This window comes from Perissodus microlepis, chromosome 6 (genome assembly GCF_051167445.1).
Source record: "Perissodus microlepis isolate ML-2025 ecotype Zambia chromosome 6, ASM5116744v1, whole genome shotgun sequence".
NCBI classification, from domain to species: Eukaryota; Metazoa; Chordata; class Actinopteri; order Cichliformes; family Cichlidae; genus Perissodus; species Perissodus microlepis.
In genome coordinates, this window is record NC_140466.1 from 5,284,355 (window position 1) to 5,309,933 (window position 25,579).

At 41.8% G+C, this 25,579-nt stretch overlaps 1 protein-coding gene and 1 long non-coding RNA gene across 6 annotated transcripts in view; one reads left to right on the forward strand and one right to left on the reverse strand.

The window, feature by feature from the left end:
- Positions 1 to 3,380: 3,380 nt before the first annotated feature.
- LOC146384894 (uncharacterized) lies at positions 3,381 to 8,572 on the reverse strand. Its single transcript, XR_014800442.1, has 2 exons — positions 8,492 to 8,572; positions 3,381 to 5,299 (listed from the first exon to the last, which is right to left on the reverse strand). It is a non-coding gene; the product is annotated as an uncharacterized LOC146384894 (long non-coding RNA).
- A 60-nt stretch (positions 8,573 to 8,632) lies between these two features.
- LOC146384895 (axin-2-like) overlaps positions 8,633 to 25,579 on the forward strand; it is an 87,504-nt gene continuing 70,557 nt past the window's right edge. For 3 of the 5 annotated variants that reach the window (XM_084930334.1, XM_084930336.1, XM_084930338.1), the window contains exons 1-2: positions 10,488 to 10,982; positions 22,925 to 23,128. The gene's annotated coding sequence lies outside the window, so the exon portion shown is untranslated. Of the gene's footprint in view, positions 8,725 to 9,532; positions 9,803 to 10,487; positions 10,983 to 22,924; positions 23,129 to 25,579 lie in introns of those variants that run through there. The other 2 variants (XM_084930337.1, XM_084930339.1) reach the window with 2 other exon arrangements.

Genomic DNA, 25,579 nt, shown 5'->3' on the forward strand with positions numbered 1-25,579 from the left:
TTTCAAGTCACAACAAATACACAGCTTTTTTTCCACATTCTAAATTTTTATTAGGGCACCCGCTGTGATGCAACTCTGTCATTAATATTTAATTTTGAATATTTTCTTGAGACTAATTTGAGATGGATTTAACCAAATAGATTTTTTTCCAGTCCGTATAAAACCAGAAAGGCTTGCTGGGATGTTTTTGGAACCATTTTTATTTATTTAAATAGTTGATTGAATTTTCTGAAAAATATGACATGCTGTGCATTAGGTTGCACCAACAGACTATCAATTCAACCTTTACTCCAGTTTTTGGTGAAGTGCTGATATTTTACTTTATTCATTACCTGATAATATAGTATTCCATCCACACTCATGTCTTCTGTCACACCTGGAACCAAAAATCTGAAACAGGCCAAAAATGCCAAAGTCTACAAACAAATGCATAACATCGTAGTAGCTCTGTCGATCTTATAACTACAGTTTTTGGTGAAGAGATGGATAAACAGAGTGTGAATGTTTATGATAGAAGTTAACTTTAATGTAGTTCAAAATATCCAATGCAATCTGACAGAAGTGCATTAGAGAGTCCTTGTTACCCACTGATATAGAAAACAATGATCTTTTCCACAGCCATTGTTCATAGTTTTCTTTTCTTTAGACTGGTATCTGCTGATTCATGTGCACATGGCAGGTTAAAAAAAGTCCACATCTGGGGGAGGAAGGGGATGGTAGTTGAGTGAATCATGAGCTTGTAATGCTGACCCTAGAAAGCAATATTTGAGTCATACATGTGATGCATTTTTATGCTTCACTTGTATTATTTTCATATGTTTGAAATGGATACATGTTAAATATGTTCATTTAAATTTAAATTAATGCTGAATTATGATTAAACACTGTTTGGCTGAACAGAATGCGTTTTCTGTGATTTCCTTACCTGGATGACTGAGCCTGCATCAAGACACCGCTTGGTTTGGTTTAGAAGAAGGCTGTGATTTGAGTCAACATACCACAACTTACACTTCTTTCAAAGCCCTGTTGTCTTGGTTGCTATGGTGTCTGGTTGTCTTGACAAAATATATGTCAAAATACTGGTCCAGATTGACCGCAAAAATTTCATCCTATAGTTGAAAGATTTAAGGCGAACACAGGGAAACTCCTTTTTTTAGCAGTCACGTAGGGACAAACCATTCAATTACATCATTCTGCTCAATCATGATAGGACAAACGAGTGAAAAATACAGTGCGTAGATACAGAAACACTTCCACTTGTGAAAGTTGACATAAACAAGTCAACTTCCAGGTTTTTTTGGGAGGGGTTCAGATATAATGGGGCCAATGAAAAATGTGTCAGCAGCATTAGTCACACTCTGACTGCTCTGAAGATCAAACTGAGGCAGCACTGATTGCAAGCTTGACATCCATTTCCAAAGACATGGGTTTGCGATTGTGAAATTCCTGGTTTTCCCTGTAACGGCTGAAAAAGACATTCTCCAAAAATCCCATAGCAATTCTAATGTGTGTGTGTGTGTGTGTGTGTGTGTGTCGGGGGTTGGGGGGTGGGGTTAATGTCATCTTGTCAGGTGTGTGAAAACATCAGCGGATATATGTGCAGGAAAGCTTTATTTCAACCTAGTGAGAGGGGATGACAGTGAGAGCAACAATGTCTTCTTCCTCAAATCCTGAAAAATATGTGGATAAAAAAGAAAAAGGGAGGAAAAAAAGCTATAATTGGGAAACAAACAACAGGGATGCAGCTGCATTTAATTTCCTGAAGCATGCTGTTTTGTATCACAAGGTCTTTTCAGATGCACCAAGTGAGCTGAGGTTGGGAATGGCCATGAATCTAAACCAGCCTTTCCCACTACACTTGGCTTAATGAGGGCTACATGCAGGAATGTTGGTTCTCACCCCACACCTTTTTCCCTGTAGGCTTTTGCAGAGTGATAGGGTAGAACCAATCCTCTTTGAAATCATTTTTCCATCCGTTGTGGCCAAAACTGAAAGTTTATCCACAAATTAATCTCAATCATTAGCCAAATCATAAACAGTTTTAATTTCTTCCACTGGAGCCGATGATCTAGCGTGGCAAACTGGAGCCAAATTTTTAGTCTGCAAAATGAGAAAAGTATTCTACTGACATGTCAAAACTTCCCCAAATTAGTTCCCAATCCAAAAAAAAAAAAAAGTGGTACAGTGCATTTTCCATCCTTAAGCCTTCTGAAATGATCTGTTCCATCTGGCTGCAAAGAAGGGATTGTTTTTGTATGACCAGATGAAATTGCAAACATCCCGGCATAATTATTTCAAAAAGCATCCTGTTTTGAATAACATTGTGCTATGAAGGAAACTGAAAGCTGGTAAACAACAACATGCTCCTCACATGGTCCAGCTTTTCCCATTAGGGGCCTTTATATCAAGTCCAGACTGCTCTCTTTACGAGGTCACTGAGAACGCCTTGTTCAGCTCTTGATGGTGAAAAAGGGATATCATCAGTTATGGAGACTGTTGAGAACGGTTGTGTGTATCGAATGTCCCTGTCCCTCATTAGCTGGTGTCCTTATTAAGAGTCTCCTTGCTATACCCCAGAGAAGCCCAAAGACAGTCTTCCATGTCACCTCCCCCTCCCTCGCACATTCCCTCTGTTTCTCTGACATGCCCTTTGAACTCCCCCCAGTCTCCAGCTCCACAGCAACGCTTTGATACAGGCTTCCTCTTTTCTCTTCTCAAGGTGAAGTGCTGGCTACATGTGTGAGTGTGTGCTTTTAAGCCTGAGATGGCCAAAACATGCATTTGGGCCCAATTATGAATCGTTACCTCTCTCATTATTGTGATGATGAGAAGTTGATCCTGTTTTCTTTTGTTTCCAGTGCACATTTTACGTTGTCAAATGAAAACAATGCTCTGGTTTGGGGGAGGGGGAGCCTGGAGCCTATTTGGCAGAATAATAGAATCAGCTTTTTCCACCTTAATACATCATGACTTTTCCCAATTTTAACAAAACTCTATTAAATTGATCATTTACAAAGATTTTTTACAACATTTTCTTTTCAAAGGAGAGAGTAAAGGTAGGGTGGAGTGGGTGGAGACAATAGCAGTATGAGTCAAAGGGAAGATTTACAAGATGGGAGTGAGATCTGCTATGATTGATAGTTTGGAGATCATGGACTAAAACAAAAGGACAGGAGGCAGAGATGGAGATGTTAAGGTTTTCATTGGAATGACCAGGATGGACAAGATTAGACATTCAGAGGAACGGAACAGCTCAGGTTGTGTGGTCTGAAGACAAAGTTAGAGATGCAAGGCTGACAAAGAAGAGGCAAATGGATACATTGGAAAAACGAATAATAATTAATATGTGGCTTAAAGGAGAAAAAGAGGAAGATCACATAGAAGGTTCCTGGATTTATTGAAGGACACACAGAGAGTTGGTGTGACAGCAGTCTAAGCAGCAGCCCTTTTGGGCCTTCCCTAGGGTGTCCTTCCAGCTGCACATTCCTTAAACAAAAATCCTACTTAGATGCTCAAACCACATAAACTCGACAACTCAACACTCAAGACCGAGTTCCTGAATAACCAAACTCTTCACCGTATCTCTTAAGGAGAATCGAGACATCTTTCAGAAGAAGCTCATTCTTTCATTCAAAGACCACCACTCGTGGCTGTGGGTGACAGTAGGAACTTACACTGACCCGTAAATCAACAGCTCTCCTCGTCTCCACAAATCAGTACAACATCTGCAACGCTGCAGATGCTACACCAGCCTATCTGCCTGTCTATCTCCCGCTCTTTTCTTCCCTGACTTGTGAGCAAGAGCCTGAAATATTTGAAATCATCCGTTTGGGGAAGCAACTGATTCCCAGTCAAGAGTGGACAGCCTTCTATTATGTTCATGGAATAAAAAGGTGCTAATTATACTATTTAGACCTGCAGATAAAACCAAAGCTATATAGACTGTATAAAAGAGAGTCAGGCTACGCCCACATGTACACGGGTATTTTTGAAAACACAGCTTTTTCCACGCGTTTGAGCCTTTCGTCCACACGTAAATAGCATTTTGGATGACTAAAAACAGAGATTTTTTTAAAAACACCTGCCAGGGTGGAGATTTTTGAAAACTCTGTTTTGGTGTTTATGTGTGTGCGATTTAGTCACACAACGTCAAAGGTGTGCGCCTTTTTTGACGTCACGCTGTGCGCCCTGTATTGTCTGCATGAGATGAATTTCTACAATGGCAAATATACACAAAATACTGTTCCTGCTAATCTTGCTATCTGCAGATTTTACACACTTACATATACACACGCAGTTACTGTCCCTCCATATAGAAAGACTGCTTCTATGCACCATCTTTGTTTACTCTTTCCCTCCCAGGCTTCAAGGCTTCTGATTGGCCAATATTTCTTCACAGTTAGGATTATATCGCCACCTGTTGCTTTGGCATGTTCTTGACAGCGATTTTTGTGTTTACATGTGGATGGGATGTTTTTTTTAAATGAAAACGGAAAATCTCTGTTTACAAAAATACCCATGTACGTGTGGACGAAGCCTTAGAGTTTGAGCTCTTAATCAATAATGACTTGAACCTGAGATTGTTTAGCTTTGTTCCCAACTGCTGACAGGCTGGTGATTATGTTTTGTTAGCTTTATTGTATTTTAACTGTTTGTGTGGGTTTTGTTGAAGTGTTCCAAGTGTTTAGTACCACCGCAGAAAACAAAAGATTCATACCGCTTACAGCTGTAAACACACATTTCATGTGCGTGACAGGAAGAAGCCAGCCTATCGGGGCATGTATATTTCCAGGAAATGTTACAGTTTGAATGATGTTGATAAAAATGTATGCTCTTCCGCACATATTTTATGCTTTCACATGAGCTAAAACATTAGCTCTTTCAACAACCACCTTGCGCCCGTGTCTGCATTTGTACTTGTGAGGCAGAAATGCCAGCCTCATGTCAGTGCAGCAGAAATAGGTCAAGCATCCACACACGCACAGTCACACACTCACGTACACACAGATAGAGGAATTACTCATTCCCTTTCATGGCCTTTATAGATGGAGGAAGTGGATGCCAATGCAAAAAGATCAAAATCCCTCCGTGCGAGAAACAAGTGTCCTCCTCCCAGCAGCCGAGCAGGAGGGAGGAAGAGTCGCTCAACAGGTTTGTGTCACTCCTCTAACACTGCAGCTTTTCACCGCGTGTCCTTGGTTGCTCCATCCTGCCAGGTATCTGTTTTTGGATCCTTTCTTCATGGAAATGTCTGTGCTGTCCGTGCATCAGTTTGAAGCTGCCTTTCCTCTTCCTGCGTCTGTGGAAAACACAATCAAAGAGAAAAATCAATGTATCCTCAAGCAATAAAAAAGCCAATAGCTTTCATAGAATCTAAATTTAGTGTGGAGTGATGTAGTGATTCTCTGTTCCGCCCGCCTGAAATTTGCGATCCATTTTTCTACACGCATTTATTTATCAATCATTATTTTATGTTGTTGAACTGTATGAATCATACTTTTATGAACTTTATTTCATTTTGGCAAATAGAAGAAGAATGCATAGGTCTGGGTTTATGTCTGGGAGCTAGAATTGGAGGTGATGCCGTTGATGGTAATGTGACAATATCAATTTCCAGAGGAGACTTAATGCCTGCACCAATTATGGTCTTATGAATTTACCCAGGTTCATTATACAAGCTATATTACATCCTGGACTTATCTAATATTAATATCGCCCAATCTTGATTAATAATCTTAGCTCATTTTCTCTATGATTGAAATATATCATGCAGATGACTCTGTAATGATTTGGTGTAATGTAGAAAGTAGCTCTATTGTTTGGGAAAATTGCTTCTTTTGATGGAAAAACCCCTTATTAAAATCCAGTTCTAACTATTACCTCAGTGCCCCCCCCCCCCCAGGATAAAATTCATCAACCGATGAACAGTCATATTTTTGATACCCATTGGCCAAATACTGCCATTTCCTACCATTTGCAGCCTGCAGATGCTTTTCTAACCATCAAATGTCGCATGTCTGATAGAATAACATTTATCGGTTCTATCACACCACAGACTTGGGGAGAAAAGGAGGAAAAACATTCAGAAACTTTAAAATGAAAAAGTCTTTTTGATGGGAAGAGCTCCAGCGAGGGTAGTATCTTTCCAAATGATACTTCAGATCTGAAGCCAGTTTATAATTTCTTAGCAATAAGTGTGTCAAATTCTTGAATTTCAGCCAAGTTAAGTTCAGGGCTGTGTAAATCTGCGCAGCTTTTTGGGTCATGTCCATACTCACAGGCACACGTCGTCATACATCCTTGCTTTTATCCTTTTAATAATTTTAAATGGATTACCAGAATGGAATGTAGTAAATACATTCAGATTTTAAGTGAATAATGCATCTTATCCCATCCCTCACGCTCACTGCAGCGCTCATCATGCTTCAGTTCAGTATGCGGCAAACATGAACTTCACATAGTGAAGAAATACAATTATGTTTTAACCCCTTTCTCACCCTAGGGTTTCAAATATTGTCATTCTGTCACATGTTGCTGGCCTTCTACTTTAAAATTGTTGAAATGTTTACCTATGTTTATTTTTTTGACTGCGCGACAGAGAGATGTAGGGTAAAAAAATGACTGTAGTTTCTGTTGTTACGTGATCTAACGGTCCAATGCATTCTATTCTGTCAAGGGTGTCATTTTCCATCACTCCCTCGATGCACGAACTGCACCAATATTGGAAAATATAACAATTTAAAGCTGGAAGCGTGGCACACGCCAAAGGTTTGTTTGCCTCGTAGTTTATGTCCCATCCCAATTGGGAGTTGATTGAGTTCTTTTTTGATTTGTGTAAGTACAATCAACTACTTGGCTGGGTTAACCCTAAACGTTGAGTGAGTTTAAATGTGATACCAAGAAGCCCTTTACAAGGACACTAAACAAGTTTTAAAAGCAGACATGAAATACCTGCACTGCTGGATACCACTAGATGTAAGCCTTTTTTTTTTCTTTTTTTTTTTGGTGAACTGACCCTTTAACCCATGTTTTTAGTACAAACACAGCTCCTCTGATCTTCCTTAACTCCGTGGTCAAAATGTCAAGAATAGCAATTTTTACAGCCTAAATGTGCAGGCTGTCCTAAACTTTGCTTTTTCTTAATAAAGTTCCAAGTTGCAGTCATTTGTGGTCCCTCGCTGCTAATAGCATCCCCTTAAATGAGCTCCCATTTCCTCATCTCATCTGAGCCCAGCATGACCCACAGATAGGCTCTTGTAAATTCTCCCCCCATCTGGCTCCTTTTAAGTCTATGTCAGACTATCCATAATCACTGTCAAAATGGCATTCTGTCACCGCTGCTTGTTATGAGGTAGCACAGAGCAGGAGGCTGAGACATACCAGAGTCAGAACAGTCTAGCGAGTCTGCCAGCCCCCTTCATGTAACATGAGGAAATGAGTTTGTGTCAGGACTATTTTGGAGTTGCTTTGAAGTCTTATTTTACCCCCTTTGCCTCCAGGGGGACAGCACAGAAAGCAAAGGGGGGCTGGGTAGTACAATGTGGGGAAATTTACTGAAATGCCCTGATAACCCAAAAGGCAGTGCAGTCTTGATCTCGTGCCTGGGTGGTCAAATCACATATGCATCACCCCATCAAACCTGTCATCTTTGTTGCTGTGTCGCATGTTTGTGCTGCAAGATTTCATCTTTTTACGCCTGCTGTTGTACTCGTGTTCCTTTCTGCATGCATAAACATATCCTTAGGAGAAACTTTCATTATCCCGAGGCCTTCTTTTCCCTGTCTTTTATTTATGCTTTTTTTTTATTATTTTTTTTACATTTTTTACTCATCAAGTCTATTGTAATTCATGTATGCCTTCAAGCCTAGAACTGAGCAACCATATATGTTGTAGCGCAACAAAAACTCACATTGTTTGTAGAGTTTTTTGGCCCAGTTTCCTGTTCAGATGCATTCTATGTTGTATCCAACTCCTTTGGTACAATAATTGATAAAGACGAATGCAACAGACAAGGAAAAAAATTAAGACACATCACAATACCGCCACGAAAAAAGACGTATTGTTATTATCATATTGTACAAATTCATAGATCAATAAGCAGCAGTGTGTCTGTCGATATGAGCCGGGAGGGACGGACTCCTCGGTGAAGAGAGGGGGAGGGGAATGATCCTTAGGCGGCCTGAACAATGATTTTTATTCACTCTCTGGCAAACACAAATATGTACACACGCTGGGGAATATCTTAAAATTGGTTTGTGTGCTGAGGCATATATATATAAAAGAAAAAAGCCCAGAAGTGGGCAGTCGGCAGCACCTTGACCTTGAACAGCAGTTTTTAGCTCAGTGATGGGAGCTCATCTCAGAAGTCCCGTTTGCTACTAAACGGCAGCAGTAACAAGAGTGAAAACCTGCAGAACAATAATATCAACACAACGTTCATTCACACATGCGCACATGCACGCACACATCCACATGTACACATGCTTCCCACCCCCTGTTGCGTCCAGAGCGATGGTCCTGGAGTGGGACAGCGAGGAGGGCATCCCGCAGTGCTGTTTGAGCGTCCCTGCCAGCGCCAGACAACTTCACTATCGCTGCCCTAGCAGGGGGCGATAATCACATCAAGCTCCCCTGACAAGAGGCATTGAATTCAGCTTCGGTCCCCTTAAGAGTCTGGCATCCAGCAGTCTCTCGTGAACATGCTGCTGACGTTACAATGAGAAGGTTTGTGTTTTCATTTTTTCACTTTGTGGCATTGCTCTATTTTTTACTCTTTTTTTTGTGCTGCTGCCGCCGAAATGCATTTAGCAGTATTTGGGATTCCATGTCACTGGGGCAACAACATTTAGCATTTAGCAGTATCGAGTGTTACCGCATTGGAGAAGTGTTATTGTATTGGTGCCTTCTGTTCGTCACGGTGAATGCCATACAATACATAGCCTATGTACCGAGGAATATTTATGAAAAGTTTCCATGGGAAAATTATTGCGTTATTATGCATGTCATTCAAATTTTCTATAGATTATATCCTGGAATGGTTCCCGAAATGCTTAGATTGCTCTGTTAGCGACTTGATAAAAAGACCGAGAGCCATTAAAATGCTGATATAAATTTACATTCAGGCTCAAACCCATGCTGGGCGATGGTGGGGGAAAAAAAGGATACTATCTCTTTAAGAGGTTTCCGTAATCTCCCAAACCACACTTGATCAACGTACGCTAGCTCCTCTGGTTAGCAGAGGAGCTATTGTTTTTTCCAGTTGTTGGCTTTTAGGGTTTTGTTGTTTGTTTGTTTGTTTGTTTGTTTTTTCATTAAATGAGTTTGTGGCAGCAAATGTGTTGCATGCACGGACTGGTATCTCCACCCTTACAAGGGTTGTGAATAGTTGTGTTTACATTTCATCAGCACCCTGATACTTTATCATACGGCTAAGTTGGCAAAATGTTATCCACTCAACGAGACTTAAACACCAAGGACTGATCTGGGGCATCCTTTTATCTTCAGAAATCTACAAAAACAGATGAGAGCCACACACATTTGTGGGCCTACAGAGTTCCCCTGCTACCCAGGGAGCCCGGCTTCCAGCAGCTCTGCCCCATTCATCACCTGCTTTCAATGGCCACCACCAAGCAGCCTCTGGCTAGAAGGCCAGGTAGGGTGCCGGGTGGTGTACAATGTCTGGGGGATTAGCAATCAAAAGCGAACGGAGGCTAGGGCTCTCTGTCCTGGCTCACCATTCATTCCTAGCAGGGGAGGAGAACTCCAGCAGCGGCCAAGGTCATCGTCTCCAGCTCGGCAGGAGGTAACTGGGAGAGAACCCTGGGAACCATTCGTCTGCTTGGTGCTAATCGCAGGCTAGCAGGCTAGCAGCACAGCGGGTGTCTCACCCGCCAAACATTCATCTGTTTGTGCTCTTGGTAGCATGGCTGACAACAAGATAATGCCTTGCTTTTACTTTCCTCTCACTTTCCCCCTCTTTTCTCTCTTCTTTCTGTCTTTTGTTGATGTCTTTTGCTCTGTTCTAGCCTGATTCTCTGAGATTTGTTTCACTTTCTTTGAACTTAACTGTATGCTGAGTTAGCAGAACGATGAAGTGGTACAATAGTCTTTTTAGTCTGGCATAAGTTGGCCTCAAATTTTCATGGGAATGATGTCGGCGACAAGTATCGGGATACAAGGATAAAGGCCATTTGAGAATAGAAAGTAAAATGTCTTTCTCAAAAGTTTGTGTCAAGTTTCCATGGTTTCCAAAAAACTGTTTAAACTTCAGTTCCCTTTGTAATTTTGCCTTTGTGTGTGGATGGGAAATCATAATATGGGGAGCAGGCTTAAGACTGAAAAGAAAAGCAAACTTTTTCATTGGTTAGACTTAGAAGCTTCACTTTGGGTTTGTCATCCATTTTCTCAATGTCATGTGACAGAATAGTGATTATACTCATCGTTTTAAGCTGATTTGGCATCCTGTGGTGCGAGACATTGGTCTGAGAAACCCTGATGGGACAGCTGGTTGTAGACTCACAGACTGTGGCAGCACAGTGGCCCATGCATTCTCCAAGATCGCATGCTACACAGATTAGCTTAACCCGCTAGGTCTGGGAAGGGGGAAGCGAGCGGCGGTGAGGTAACGATGATGTAAAATGAATCGCTGTCGCGTACCAGGCGTTCGGAGGCAAGAGAGCAGCCGTGCCCCGCCACCCCACCCTTCCACAAACACACCCCTGTTGGGATATTGGCAAGTTGTCATGACGACAGGGATGTTCTGCTGATGAAGTCTCGCTGAGCGCTGTCCAATCAGATTGTGGAGCTACAACCGCAGCGTGAACAGGGGAGGACGCACCGATTCCAGTTGCACAATGCTGAGAAAGGACAGGCGAAACCTTGGACCACCAGCGGGAAATTGGCAATCCGGGGGAGGCAGTCAATGGGCCGCCATGGTTCGAAAATACACAAACAGTGGGGGTCGTGGATACAGGGGCTGCCAGGTAGGGGGTCTCCATCATGTCTGATGCTTTTAGAGTCGTGATTCTTTTCTGCCATTAATACAAAGTATTAATGCGTTATTTATTTTTACTGCCGTTATGCCATGTTCAACATTGCCATTAGCACGGTTAACATGATGTTTCAGGTTGTTGGATGGAGCTATCGGATTGCTTTAGGTGCACTTTAGCAAATTGGTAAATCACTCCTGCAGGTGGTTTTTACAAAATTTCCACAGCCACAAGAACCGTTTCAAAAAGCAAGGCAAATTTTGTGAAGGGGGGAAATGTCATGTAGCATTAACTTTAATGCAATTTTGTATTCATTTCACTGCGGGATGTGGACCAAGAGTAGAAGAGGCTAATATGCAGAAACTGCAGGTTGCAAAGTGGACGAAAAACTCTCCCGGTGTTAGTTTGATCCAGGCCTTTTATTTCAAACTGCAGGGAGGATTTTTCTTTCATTTTTTTCATTTCTTTTTCTTTTTTTGCTGGCAGACCAAAGGAGAAACTGAAGCTGTTTGTAGCTCTGTGAAAGATGGAGGGCTTGGTGGGGGCGCACTCTGGTTTTTTCCAAGCACTGCAGGTAGCCATTACGGACATCATCTCTTTAGCTTGTTATTCAAAAACCTGCAGAAACTAGAGCCGTTCACAAATAATATTGCTTTTCTTTGGAATATTGTCCTGTCCGTAAGATGGCAATAAGTAGGATTTATTTTTTAGCAGTTCATTTGAGAACCAAACCTTATCTGCCCTCTCATTACCCCTCCCTCGCCCAGCTCCAGTCCCTCTATCGCAGAGTCTCTGTGGGACGCCATTTGACAGACTGACCCCCAGTAGTGCCTGTGTTTGACTCTTCAAACTTGAGAATTAAATGAAAGTTGTCAGCATGGCAAAAAGCACATTTATCAGCATAGTTGACTCTTTAAAATGTTCACTTTAGTTTAGCAGTTTTACAAATGGCGGCTCAACAGCGTGATGCAGCGGGACAGTTTTGGGTTTGTTGTGTGGAAATGTCTGGGAAAGTGCTGGCATCTCATTTCTAAAGAACACTTGATGATGTAAAACTGGGAGGACTACAAAGTATTTCCTATTCATTGTTTTAAACTGCACAAGTTGCTTGTTTGAAAATTATGAAGTGGGTCCAATTAACTGTGGGTACAATTGTTGGTTAATTTTCCATTTGTGGCTTTTTCAGTCAGCAATGGTGGGACAAAGCAGTGGATACAACGGTTTCTTTTTTTTCTTTGTTTTTGATAAATAGTAGGTTTTATTACATACTAATTTTGACTCAGCTCTTTTCTTGAGGAGAAAGTATAAAATCTTTTGTAACCAGAACCACATTTAGGGGAATTCAAAGTCAGAGGCTAAGAATGTTGGCTCTACTCAGATTAATGCCAGGCTCTAAGTAAAACACAGAGGTTACATCACTTTTTCCTCCAGGCCACTATTTCTAATCCAGCCCAACCGAGTGGCCAAACCTTCACCTTCTACTATTCTTTATGGGGCCTGGTCTGTCCATTTAGAATGAGCTTTTGAAGCATTTTGGCCGAAGCAGACCCAGCCTCATAATGGGGAACTGGATCCAAGCAAAGATCTAAACTACAAACTGATTGCTGTACTATTATGCCATTTAAGATGATAATCAGCACTGCTAAAGGCATGGGGAAAACACTATTTACTTGTTTAACCTTCATGCAACCCCAAGCCAACTGCAATCCAAACAACGTGTTACTAAGATGGAGATAATGGGATCAACTGCAGATTGTAAACTCGAGCATTAACACAGCGACGGCTTCAAAAATAACTTCACAATGTCATCGATATTTTTATCAAAAGTTGCCCAGTATCATTGTTAATGCTTTCATTTAGAATAGAATAATCCTGTAGATAAATATGCAATATCATTTAGGCTTTATAATATCCAAGCTTAACATTTCCTATTAGCCTCCCTCTGTGCTCTAAAGCATCTTAGTGTGTGTCTCTGCTGAAAAAATAGTCAGTTACACATGAAACCAGCTGACCCAGTGAAATGTTGCTTATTCACGCTCACTTCCGAGTTGGAGGGAAGGGATTTTCCCATTGCTGTGGAATTACACACCACAAAAGTTCTGGAGAGTCTGCAGACAATGATGTCAGATTGTTGTGGGCCGAGAGGGCTTTTGGTTGGAAAGCCACTGAAGTGAGATGATTGCTGTTCTTGTGATGCAGATTAGTAACGTTTTAGTGACTGGGGTTAGATGTGGTGAGCTCTGCACCGTCCTGTTTTCTTTCTGACCTTGAGGCCTGGGGAGATGTTAACAACTCTGTATTGTCTGAAAAGATTTATCGATTTATTTCAAATGTTATTAGTGTTTATTCGATTTTTGTTTTGGCTATTACAACTCTGTTTTTCCAGAAAATCTCAAGTACCATAAAAGTTGGCTTGATTAAGTTGTCAAAGAAGCCACAAAGGCCCTTGGGAAACCCAAAGCAACCTGCTTGCAATTCATTTATGGCATCATGTAATTAACTGCTAATGTCTTCCACTAAATCACATTTTGAAACATCTCAAAAAAGAGGAATAAAAAGCTAATGTTTCACAGGGTTGAAGTCAATTGCTAGAGACATATGTGTCAGTAAATGTCATCTTGATGCTGATTGGACCACCCAGAGGTTGCCCATCTAAAGCCATGTGGTTTCCATTGAAGAAGTTCCAGGACTGCGCCCCAAAGGCCGTTCCCCCTGCACACCAACCCCACAGATCCAGATCCTGTGATCTGTGGCTGGGGTCCCCTTCCGCAAATTACTGTGTTTGAAAAGAACCCGAGCATGGACAAAAGAGAAACAAGGCCTTCAGACTGCTCGAGAGGAAACGTCATTCCCTACCAGTCAGCCTGCATTCTTCCTAAGAGTGAACCAGAAGTAGAACCAACCATCTGACGACAGCCATCCGGCAGACACTTCACGGCTCACTCAGACCCCAGGCTGGAAATTTCTCTGATGACCAAGTGAAGATGGGGGGAAGTGGTTGTGGAAATTAATTGCCTATCACTTGTCAGTGCAGTGCAGAAAAACAAGCTCTGTGCAACCGTCCTTCTGAAAATCTGTCAGCCAAGGACAATGAATGCATCCCTTTTCTTCCCCACCTTCCTACATCTGATTTAATAGAGAGAGACGTGAAGCACAGACAGAGCTGTGAGGGAGTGTACTGTAGCAATGTGGTCAGGTTGTAAACACACAGACATAAAGAGGAAGAGCAGGATTACAAACAGGTTTGATCTCCTCGGGGCTGTCCAGAACGGCTGACAGAGGAGGAGGGGAAAGTGGGGGGGGGGGCGCTGGAGCGGCGATTTGGGCTCCTTTTATTCACTTCTCGTCCATCAACTACTTCTTTCTTGCCGGCAGCGTTGTCATTTGGGCTGTCCAGATATAACTGAAAGTCCGGCATTGAAAGAAACACTACAATGAAGCGAGAGACAAGCAAACAGGCAGACAAATGTACCTGCAGGCTGAAGTCTTGGAAAACAGCTGAGGCCCACCAATTTGTTAACAGCACAATTTTCAATAGAGTCATAACATTGCTCCCCCCACCCATCCCAATCTCCCTCTGTTTCTCTTTCTCCATTGTTCATTATTTTAAAGCACAGAGAGAGAGGCTGCATTAACTTCTTCATTCAGAATGGTCAGTGGCGAGACCAAACTGCCAAACAAATCAAATTAAATCCCTCTTTAACGCTTCCTTTCCAAATGAATCAAACACTTGTTTTAATTCCAGTGAAATTGACTTCCATTTATCTTTATCCATTTGTAGTATTATCCTCTTTATTCATATCCTCATTGGTGTAGGAATGAGCAGAAATAGGCAGATCACGAGATAATGATGGTGGGCCTTTCTTCCGCTGATGAGGTCCAATGTGAGGATGACACGGTCTAAAGATGAAGAATCATCCTCCGGAGCCAATTTAGACAGGAGAATTAAAGGTCTTACGTAGCTAAAGAGTGAATCACGTCCTCCGAGGTAATGTGTGACATCTAATATCATTTGTGGCTAAAAGGCAGACATCTCATCTAAAAAGAATAATTTTGACCCATCAGTTAAATCTTGTCTCCTTTAAAGAAGTTGTAAAGGGGAAAAAAAGGATAATTTGGTGGTTTTATATAGTTTAACTCTATTTTCTTTATTGGCTGTGAATCACTTTTGCATTTTCAGCTCTCTGCAATACAAGTCTAAATGCTGTTCAGATATGTTGAATAAAACATTTAATGATTTCAACTCACAGGTTCCTCAAAAAACATGCAAACTTTGATTTAATGTTCAATAATATTATATTAATTAGATCCTAGACACAGCTCTTTAGATGTAATACAAGTCCAAATGGCTTCTGGTAATGTAACAGAAGGTATTTTATTTTACTAGTTCTGAGTCATGTGACTGTATGTGTTGCACATGCAGAGGGGAAATCTGGTTCTTATAAAAAAAAAAAAGGAAAAAGAAAAATAGAACTCGCGATAGGTTTATGTATGTAAGCGCAGCCGTGATGGATCTGCAAAGACAGAGGAGAAGGAAATGACAAACGATAATGTCCTGCCAGTCAGTGCAGACACACAAACTTGTGGAAATGTACACACAAACACATGGGCATACACACGCACACATCAAATGGAGCTGGAACATCTGCCATACACCGGACCAGTGGTTTAGTTAAAAGATGAGGAGGGGTCTGGTGAATGCTCTGCTATTCATTTATCTCGCATTGCTGCCCATTGGTTTTAATTATGGTTGGCTCTTTCAAGTTAGAAATAGGCATGCTTCAAAAACAGAGATGTCCTTTTTGTTTTTTTGCCATTGTTTCTGTTGGGACTTTGTGCACTGGGGCATGGGAGCAGGGGGATATATGTGTGTGTGTTTGTGTGTGCGTGTGCGTGTGTGTGTGTGTGTGTGTGTGTGTGTGTCTGCATGCGTGAAATCTTTCTTTCTGTGTGCCTCCCTGTTCCTCCATCTGTCTATTTGCATGTGTACACACACTTTTGTAATTGATGAGCATTTCTTTGTGTGCGTGTTAGCATGTGCTCTGCCATGTATGTGTAGAATCGCTCGGTCTTATTTTCCCAGCACAGCTGCAACAGGACTGGATTGATGTGTAACCCAAGCCGGCACTTTAAAGGGCGAGAGGCCTGGACAGACGTGGTCTTGCTAGTATACCAGATGGGGCTTTATGATGAAAAGAGCATAATCCCCATCCAGGCGTCACTTCCATCACTTGTGCTCCACAAAGCCATTCAATTTATTGCAAGAAATAATCTTTTTTTCCAACAGTCCCAAACAGAGCAGAGGTTTTTTTTAAATGTTTCTCTTGCATTCACGCTATTTCTGTCTTTATCTTCCCTTTCTCACATCCCTCTGTTTCTCTATCTTTTCATATCTCTCCCATCTCCCTCTTATTCCCCCTCTACCCACTCACCCTTTGCTCTTGAAGACTTGCAAATGTGGCATTAGCTAATATTCAGAGAGCCAGGCAAGCGATCCCTTTTTATCCGCCAGGGCTCTACTGATTGAGCTACAGTGTGTGCATTGGAAATGAGTGCAGCGCCGATGCTGGCAAGCCCCATGCCTCTGATTGGTATTCAATATACATGTGACTGCAGGACATACTAGTTTGGTTTTATGGGTTTACTTTAGCTTTTACTCTCCCTTGCTCATCTTGCTCTAACTCCAACTATTAAAAACGTCTTTCTTTACCACTGCCACATACATAGACGACAGCAAATCGGACAAAGGGGCAATTAATAGTCCAAGCAAGTCTTGTATCGTAAATGTGGCCAGTATTTTGTAGCAGGACTGTCAGACAGTCCACTAAATTTGGATTTATCTTCTCCCCTCACTGCTGAGTAAAAGGCTACATTTTTGCTCTTCATCTAGTGAAACTTTATTACACAGCATAACACAGAATGTGGGTCTCTATTCCCCAGTGTATTTAATTCATGTCTCCCTCTCATTATTTCAGAAATAAATGTAATCATCACCCATAGTAATTGTTATTCACATGGCGCACTTTTGTAGACTTTCTGTTAATAACATAGCTTAATATAGTAAACACAGTAACATAGTATTTAAAGAGCATATATTACATAATAATCAACTCCTTTTTTTTATTAGACTCTGCTAGAGGAGCTTTGCATGAGTCACTGCATAAAAATAATCCTTATTTCACAAATAATGAGACTTGCTGTCATCCTTGGTCTGAAATAGGACAATTTAGGTCTTCTTCCTTCTTTTAATTCAACTGTCTTCTGATTGGCTGCCCCTCCTACACAAAAGATTTTAACAGCAGGTGGGTGGGGCTCCAGTGTTCCTGTAGAAAACCTGAGCAGTTTGAAGCCTGAGCTTTAAGCTGATGTTATTTGAAGCTTAAAGTTCACTTCACATTAAACCCATGTTTAATATGAATATCCACCTTTGTAACAGTGCATATATATTATATATGAATTTGGTGTTGGCTCTTTTTGCAGTATAGTATCGCTTCCTGTTCCTTTTACAAACGGCACAGTGTAGCCCACTTAAATAAAAACTTAGATAATGGCTTATTTCATAGTGTAATTTTCATATGTTTTTTTCTCCAAAGCACACTCTTTGGTGAATAACCTGCTAATTATATTCACAGTATTCATTTACTGTGTCTAGGGATTCGCTAACTTAGCTTAATTAGTAGTTGACTCATTAGCAGCATGGCCTCTTTACCCGTCCCTCATGCACTTTCCTGCTTAGTGTGTCAAGTGTTTAGTTACTCCTTGGTCTCACGTAGTTAATTATTATTAATCTCTGTCTCTCTTACATAGTATGTTTTTTGTGCTGCCCCCACCCCCAACGCCCAACCAGTCACAATTTGATCTTCCTGTTAAAAGGGAGTTTTTCCTTCCTATTGTTGCCAAGTGCTTGCTCAAAGAGGGTTGTTTCATTGTTGGGGGAATACGATGGAAAATTAGGAAAACTATAATGGGTCCACGAAATGTGTGTCAGCAGTGCCTCACTTTATTATATCACAAATTTCTTGTGGGTTTTTTTCTTACGTCATAATACATACTCAACAGATTTTCACTTATCCTTTCAATTGAATGTTTTCCTAATCCTAATTTTTCCCCACAAACACAGGGGAACTGAAGATTTCTTTCTGTCTCAGTCTTACATCACACTTACAAAATGTATCAGGGATTGGGCTTCCATTTACACGAGCTGTAGTGCGCACAAAAAATGACATGGCAGAAGTAGCACGACTCAAAGGCAAGTTATCTATGATATCCTCTCTGGGACTTATGCAGTGATGTACAGCAGAGCACCGGTGCATCAGTCGTGGATTTGCCACTGTGATTTCAAGGGACTTTTAATCACTTCAAAAAGGGAGGCATATGAGGGGTGGTGCATAAATACATAAATATAATCTATCTGCACGGAGCGTTGAGAAGCACGCTATCAGTAAAACTCAAGGAAACACTGGAGCCTGTCCCATGTGATGTTGCTGTATGATCGGAAAAGTTATCAGAAATCTTAATAAGATATTTATGTGATGAGAGCACAGCATGTCTTAGTTTTGTGGGCCAGCAGACTGTTGAACACATGGATCTGTTTCCAGATCAAACTTCCTCTTGTACTCTAGGAGAGAGAAAAAGAGAACAGGGCGGTGTTGGTGGTGAGTCAATATTCCACTCCAGCCCAAGACACAATCTTTCCTCCCCTCCTCAAGTCTAAGGGCCTATCTGTTGGTTCTTTCTTGTGGGCCTTGTTCCAGATTTGCCTTGGCCCTGGTCCAGGTGTGGGAAGTGAAGTGTAAACAGTTTACAGATCGGCTGTGGCTGGGGAGGGCCGAGGGCTTTAGCTGGGAGGAATGTAACCTGAACACCACTTCACAGGGAAGCAGCGCTGCAAGATGGAGCATTCGTGCATATTGTGTCGGGACCTAACAGGAAACTGACCGAGCAGTTCAAGGGAGAGTCGGCCGGTGAGAGTGGCTGCTGACGTCAGTGAACATGTGGGGGGGTTTCTGGCAGCAGTAAGGGGGCTGCCTGGCTTTTACCCCAAAAGCTATCTTGCTACAGCCAACATTTAGATTGATTGTAGCGAGTTGGGTTTTTTTTTGCCATGCTTGATATTTTAGTGGAGAGTAGGAAGTAGAACAGGGTTACATAATTTCAAGATTTCAAAGCCTCATGCAGAAAAATCCCTTGATGTTGAATTTTTGTGATGAAACTTCCACCATAATAACTTTGGCCTCTTAGAAATGCAGGTTTAGGATCAATGTTGAGTTTAGTTCTTTAGTTATACTTAATGCAAAACCTTGTGAAACATTTAGGCTGATTGTGGATCAAAGAAGTCCTCCTACATAGTACTGCGATTAGTGCTGGACTTCTGTAAAGTTGAGGGATTCAAAAGAGACAAAAAGCAACCTGTAAAAACCTGAAACAGCTGTCACTACTGTGGGACAAGCAAATTTAATCCTACAGGTATCTCAGTCATGTCTTTTATTAACCTGTTCGTACACTGGAAACTACTTCTCAAGAGTTATGGGTTACACTGAGCTAAACTTCATATGTTGGTGAATGCACCTTGTGCATTTAGGTGTGGATGCAGCAGTTCTGTCTGATTATCAGGCTACCACTAACCCTATTCAGTCTGACATGTGTTCATGTTGGGAGGGGATTTACTTTGATTTAACTCACCAGTGAGTCAAAATTTTAGACTTGTTTTTCTACAGGTCACCCTTGCAACAATTAGCGCAGACGTAACAGAGATCACGTCTCCATGTTCGCTGCCATTCTTCTATTGAGAGTTTTTGAGAATGTGTCTTGGCAGTGAAATAGAAAGATAACATCAATATCCAACAGATCTCTATCTCTGACAGTTAAAGTGCACCACACACTTGTAGCATCCACTACAAGTACTACTTTGTTTGTGCCATCCCTCTCTCTTTTTTCCCCTTTTTGCTTTCTTTATAGACTGTCAGCTGTCAAACACTACAGACTCTATTAACACATATATGCATATGGATATGAATCTGCAGGATAGCAAAAACATGTTTTTTGATTGCATGCAGGGAAACAGTCAAGTCAATTTTAGTAGAATATTATTATGATTATTATTAGTAGTAGTAAACTGAAAAAGGAAGTCTTGATATCAGTTTACTCCACAGCGAGCTTCAAAAGACTGGCTGTAGACTGGAGATGATAAACTGAGTGTCAAATGAGAAAAAATGTCCACATACATCACTATTAAGAGATTCCACTGAATTATATGTATAGAAAGCTAAAGGGATGACTTTGGCTATCAAATATTATCAAAAATGATTCGATCTTGTTTTGATGTTATGGTTTAATTAATGACAAGGTGGTTGTAAATTTCAAAACTCATAGAAATAGTTTCTGTACAAACTGTCCTCAGATGATCGTACTTCATCGACTACATTTATTCTGTATGTTTATGCACACACGCACACACACCAGTGTGTCAAGCATCATGCATGCTTAAAATCACCTGGTGTGTCATGATGTGGATGTGCTGTTTCTGTTGTCTGAGAATGAATGCGGCAGAGCCTGCTGTTGCTGTTGCACTAAACCTCAGCACAGGAAAATGAGGTGCTGGCAACAAAGAGCTTTGAGGAAGTAGACACATATCTCCAAGGACACATACCACCCAGCAGATCAAAGGACCTAGAGGACGCGTTTGATGGGGAAACCACACTGGTTTTCAAAGCATTGTAGTCCTGAATCTCACTAGCTCGCCAAGGCCCATGATAGAAATTCTAATACGTCCGCCTGTCAGTTAATTGAAGCCCCATTCTGTCCCTCGGGGGAAAGCAGTCTGGTCTTTGGAGAGCATCTTTGTCCTGCTGCATGGCCATCATTAATTATTATTCCTCGATCACCTCCTCAATGACACAGTTTATTGTTTGAGTGTGTTTTTTTTCTGTCTTGTCACCATTCTCTTGTCTTGGGAGAAAACACTGATGTTTGACAGAGAAAAAGATCACAGCTATCCACATATTCACTCATATCATATCAGCCTACCTTTGGGGAAGTTGTGTGTTTGCTGAGGAGATGCTTGGTTGTCAGTGTTGTAACATTTGATCATGGGAAAGCGGGGTGGGGGGGGGGGATTCGGAGTCTGTATCATTGTTAGTCTTCATGAAAGCAGAATATATGGTAGAGGACATGAGAAGGACATGAGAAGAAAATCAGCTAGAAGTTTGAAAGTCGCTGTATTTAGCAAAGCGTTTTTTCTTTTTTGTGTGTGCATATTTTACTCTCGATAGAAGAATAGATACTTGCTTCCAAAGAGCAGCCCTGTCAGTCTACAGACATGTCCCTTCTTCTGCACAGACAAGCAATGTTCCAGACAGACAGGAAGTCAGCCCTGCCTGTGTGCACAGTTCTTAGCGAGGAGGAAGTGATGAGCGATGGCAGCCAATCTGAGCTCATCCCCGTCTTGACATCTGGCAGATGTGCTGTGTGGTGTAAAGTATACATTTGATCTTATCAGAATATACTCGTCTAAGGATATCATGCTATCAAGATCAGGGTTATCTTGTCCAGAACTGTGTTTGACAACCACAAACCATGTATGTTTTTCAGCTTGACGTGGATGCATTCCTAGTGAGCGGGGATGACGATGCGTTCTGCTGACAGTACTGACAAATTATTTCTCATAACATTGACGAATGGTATTAAGTTGCAATGATATCATAGCATGTCTGCAGCTGTGTCAGCAATGGAGCTCTCGCAGGATGCTCTGTATATATATATATATATATATATATATATATATATATATATATATATATATATATATATATATATATATATACATACACATATATATATGTATATATATATGACACTCCAGTTATAGACGCTGGCTCTCGCTTTGGGGGTCTAAAGAGCACTTGGAACTCTTGATCAGATCACCGTGGTTTATTGCTATGGCACACAGTGTTTCTATAGTTTCCCTCTTTGTCTTTGTGACCTCCTATCTCCAGACCAAATGACCAGTTAGGGCCTTGAAAGGGAAATTGCATGCATTCCTCCATAATCGTAAGAGGTATTTACATATGCTCTCTAAATAATTATGTGGTCCAGCTGGGAGCATCCAATGAATTTTTCACAAAAGCACTTTCTGTTATTTACATTCCTAAAATGTAATGTGGTTTACTTATGCAGCTGGACGGGCCAAATCAAAGCATTCGTTCCCTGGGACCAAGTGCAGGCAGAAGGAGAGGGAGAAAGAAAAAGAGAAAGAGAGACAGAGACAGGAGGGGGGCTGAGGAGAAAAAGTTCAAAGCGTGCAAGGTCAAGCTTGAGGGTCATTCTCTCAGTGCCTTTTCACAGCCTGCGTGAATACATAACCGGCAATTGACTTTCTAATCGGGAGGGACCTCATAAAATATGCGGTTTAATAATAACGATTATCATGGGCCCTTTTTTGTTTCCACCTTGTGTTTTAGTCTAGAAGCATCTAAAGTGAGCTGCATATGAAATAATGATGGAGCAACTGCTGGTGCTGGATTCCTTTTGGCTGCCGAAATACAAAATGACAGCCGACCATTTCCCTCTTGCCTGCATTCATAAAAGCCTCTCCCTTCTGGATTTTTCCTCTGATTGGATCAAAGCTTTGACCTGTGTTTCCAGGTGGCCTTTCCTGATCCCACTGGTGCCTCCAGAGTGGAGACCTTTGCGGGGGCACCTGGGAATTACCTGATCGGCGGCGTAGTCGGCGGCTGTCACCAAGCTCTTGTCTGTTTGATGTCACCTCTGACACCAGCCTCTGTAGCGATCACTGGGGAGATCTGACGCCCTTGCTGGGCTGTGAATAATAGAATACATCTACCTGTCTCAGACCACCGTTGTCACCTGTGCTCTCCTATGATGAAATGTTCCCATGCTTACCTCTGTGGGTGATGTGTTCTTCCTGTCCGTTTCAGGGTACAAAGCGAGGTGATGGTGGCGAGCCATGGGAAGGAGCTGTCAACAAGGTGGCTTAGCTAGCAGTGCCCAGTGTTCCCATAACGGCCAAGGAGTGCCTGAAGAGGAGAGTGGAGAGTCAAACATGGCAAAGGATGACAACGGAGAACCGGGGGAATGGAGGACTTCGCTCTCTGAGCAGACTCACTGGACTTCAGTCAACAGTGAGAGACACCAAGTGATGTTCAGTGTGCTCTCCTTTCCCATTTGTTCAATCTCCAAACTCCCCCACCAACGTGAAACTCATCACAAATTTGTGTTTGCATTTTTTAGTGTAAGCATTTGGCTCTTTTTTTTGTCTTAAATGTTTTTTCCCTCTTTTCTGAACAAGTGTCTGTGTTTTTATTTCTTAGTTATTCCACAACAGTCTCCTTTCCATGAACCATTTGCTTCCAATCACCTGTAATCAATGACAGCTCCCCCGTTTCATCCTCTGGCCTGTCAAGCTTACCCCAACAAGACTGTGTAAGAGGTCAACACTTTAACATGTGAATCTGTGAGGTTGTTGAGGGTCGACAAGTGCCGATGCAAGTATGGATAAACGAACAGATAGACGGATGGATGAGGATGTGGTGTTTATAGTGGGTGATCGAGCAGCCGTGAGAAAGCTAGAGCTGCGGTTTGGCCTGACCTGTTGCTGTTTCGGAAGAATCTGTCACTCTTCGCATTAACTGACCAAAGGCAGCGCTCCTGCCAGTTGGCTGACGAGGGGATGTTTGATTTTTCTGAGATTGCGTCAAAATAAGGCGAATTTAGGGAGGGTTTTCCCCCAGCTCGTGATATCGGTCAGTACAAATATGCCACAGATGCACATACAGTAAATCAGCACACAGGAAGTAATATTCATGGTAGTGTGGCTGCGGTGGTTTTCATCAAAGCCACTGTCCTCATGGAGCACACGTGTGTGTCAGGCATCATCTGCTGTGGATTAGCGAGGTCTGGGAATGTCTGTGGGTTGATCTGGCCCCCATCATTTTGTCACCATATGTCACTTGTTATACCCTTTCTAATAAATTTGACATATTTTGTATCGTATGTATAACCCGCCACATATGGATTTCAGCTTGTTTGCAAGTTCTTTCTGCATAACATTCTGAACTTTATATGCACATCGCTGTCAACATTAAGCTCAATGTCAGCATTTAAAAACAGGATTCAGCAGTCTACTGTCAGGGCAGAGGTGCATTCACAGTGAAGGTGCCGTACAATGCATCAGGGCTTCCTCACTTCTGTGCCTTTTCTTTCTTTACAAAATTGTCTTTCTCTCCACCACCCGTTTTTTTCCATTTAATTTTCTGTCCTAACCTTCCTCCTGCTCATTCTAGCTATCTCTCCTTCTCCCTCCTTCTACCCCCTCTTCCTAGCCTCTCTCTAAGCTGTTTGGAGATACATTCCTCATTCCTTGAATGCACACAGAAATGCTGGGTGCCCTGGCGTCAGCACTTCTTAAAATGGGCTGCTGCCACTGCTGCTCCAGCTCAAGAGAGAGAGAGAGTGAGATGAGAGCAAAAGGAAAATCCAGTAAATCGGCCAAACTGAGGAAAGTACTTTCATTAAAACAAGTTTCTTTGAGAAGGTGGAGGTTGATATGGAGCAGCCTTATCAGAAGTGATCAGGCCCAGTGGCTGCAAAGTGCTACAAGCTTTAGAAAATAAGGATGCATTTCATGTGTACACATATGCAGGGTGGAGACTTTATTTGGCTGCAGGAATCTGCATCACTGAGCTGAGTAGTAAGCGCCTGTCTCAACTCTGTATTTCTCTGCTTCTTACCAGTTTCACTGAGAAACAGTTTCAGTCTGTGTGTGAACTGTGTGTGTGTGTGTGTGTGTGTGTGTGTGTGTGTGTGTGTGTGTGTGTGTGTGTGTGTGTGTGTGTGTGTGTGTCTACCACCTGCTAAGCCATTATCCCTATAGATCTCCTATTATCCAGTCCACACATGATGAGATTTATTTCTCACCCTGGTCAGTCTCCATGAGAGGTAATTACTAAGCAAGGAAACACGGGACTTCCTGGAAGAAGCTTATCAGAATCCAGACACCATCCACTTTCTTAAATGTGACTGCCAAGCTAGGACTGATAACACAGAGCTACACTATCCCTCTCTTTTTACATATTAACCACAGTTTCCTTCTTTTTCTTTTCTGGCTTTTTTTTTTATGCCACGATTAATAATTTTAGATTAACTGGGTAATATGAAAGATGGAGCAGGGGTAATTGTACTGTAGAGTTTTAGCAGTTTTAAACAACAGAACCAGGCTCAGGGAGGGGCCAGGTTTCTTCCTGAGTCTTTCCTTCTCAGTGTTGCCAAGTGCTCCTAGGAGGTCGTCTGACTGTTTGATTGTTGGGATTTTCTCTGTATTATTGGTGTAAGACTGAACTAAATTGAATTGAACCCGATGAATGGTATCCAGTGAACAAGACACACCAGTCAGTCAGATTTAAAGAATATTTGTGGTTTATTGCAGCACACGTCTTTTCACAGTGTTGACCATCCTGATCGCTGGGGGGAAATGTGTATTCCGCAATCAGTTGGCAAGAGGTGGCAAGATTTTGCTGGCAGTCACTAGCATGGAACTGGGCAAAAAGAGGTACACACACACCTCCCTGCGATTG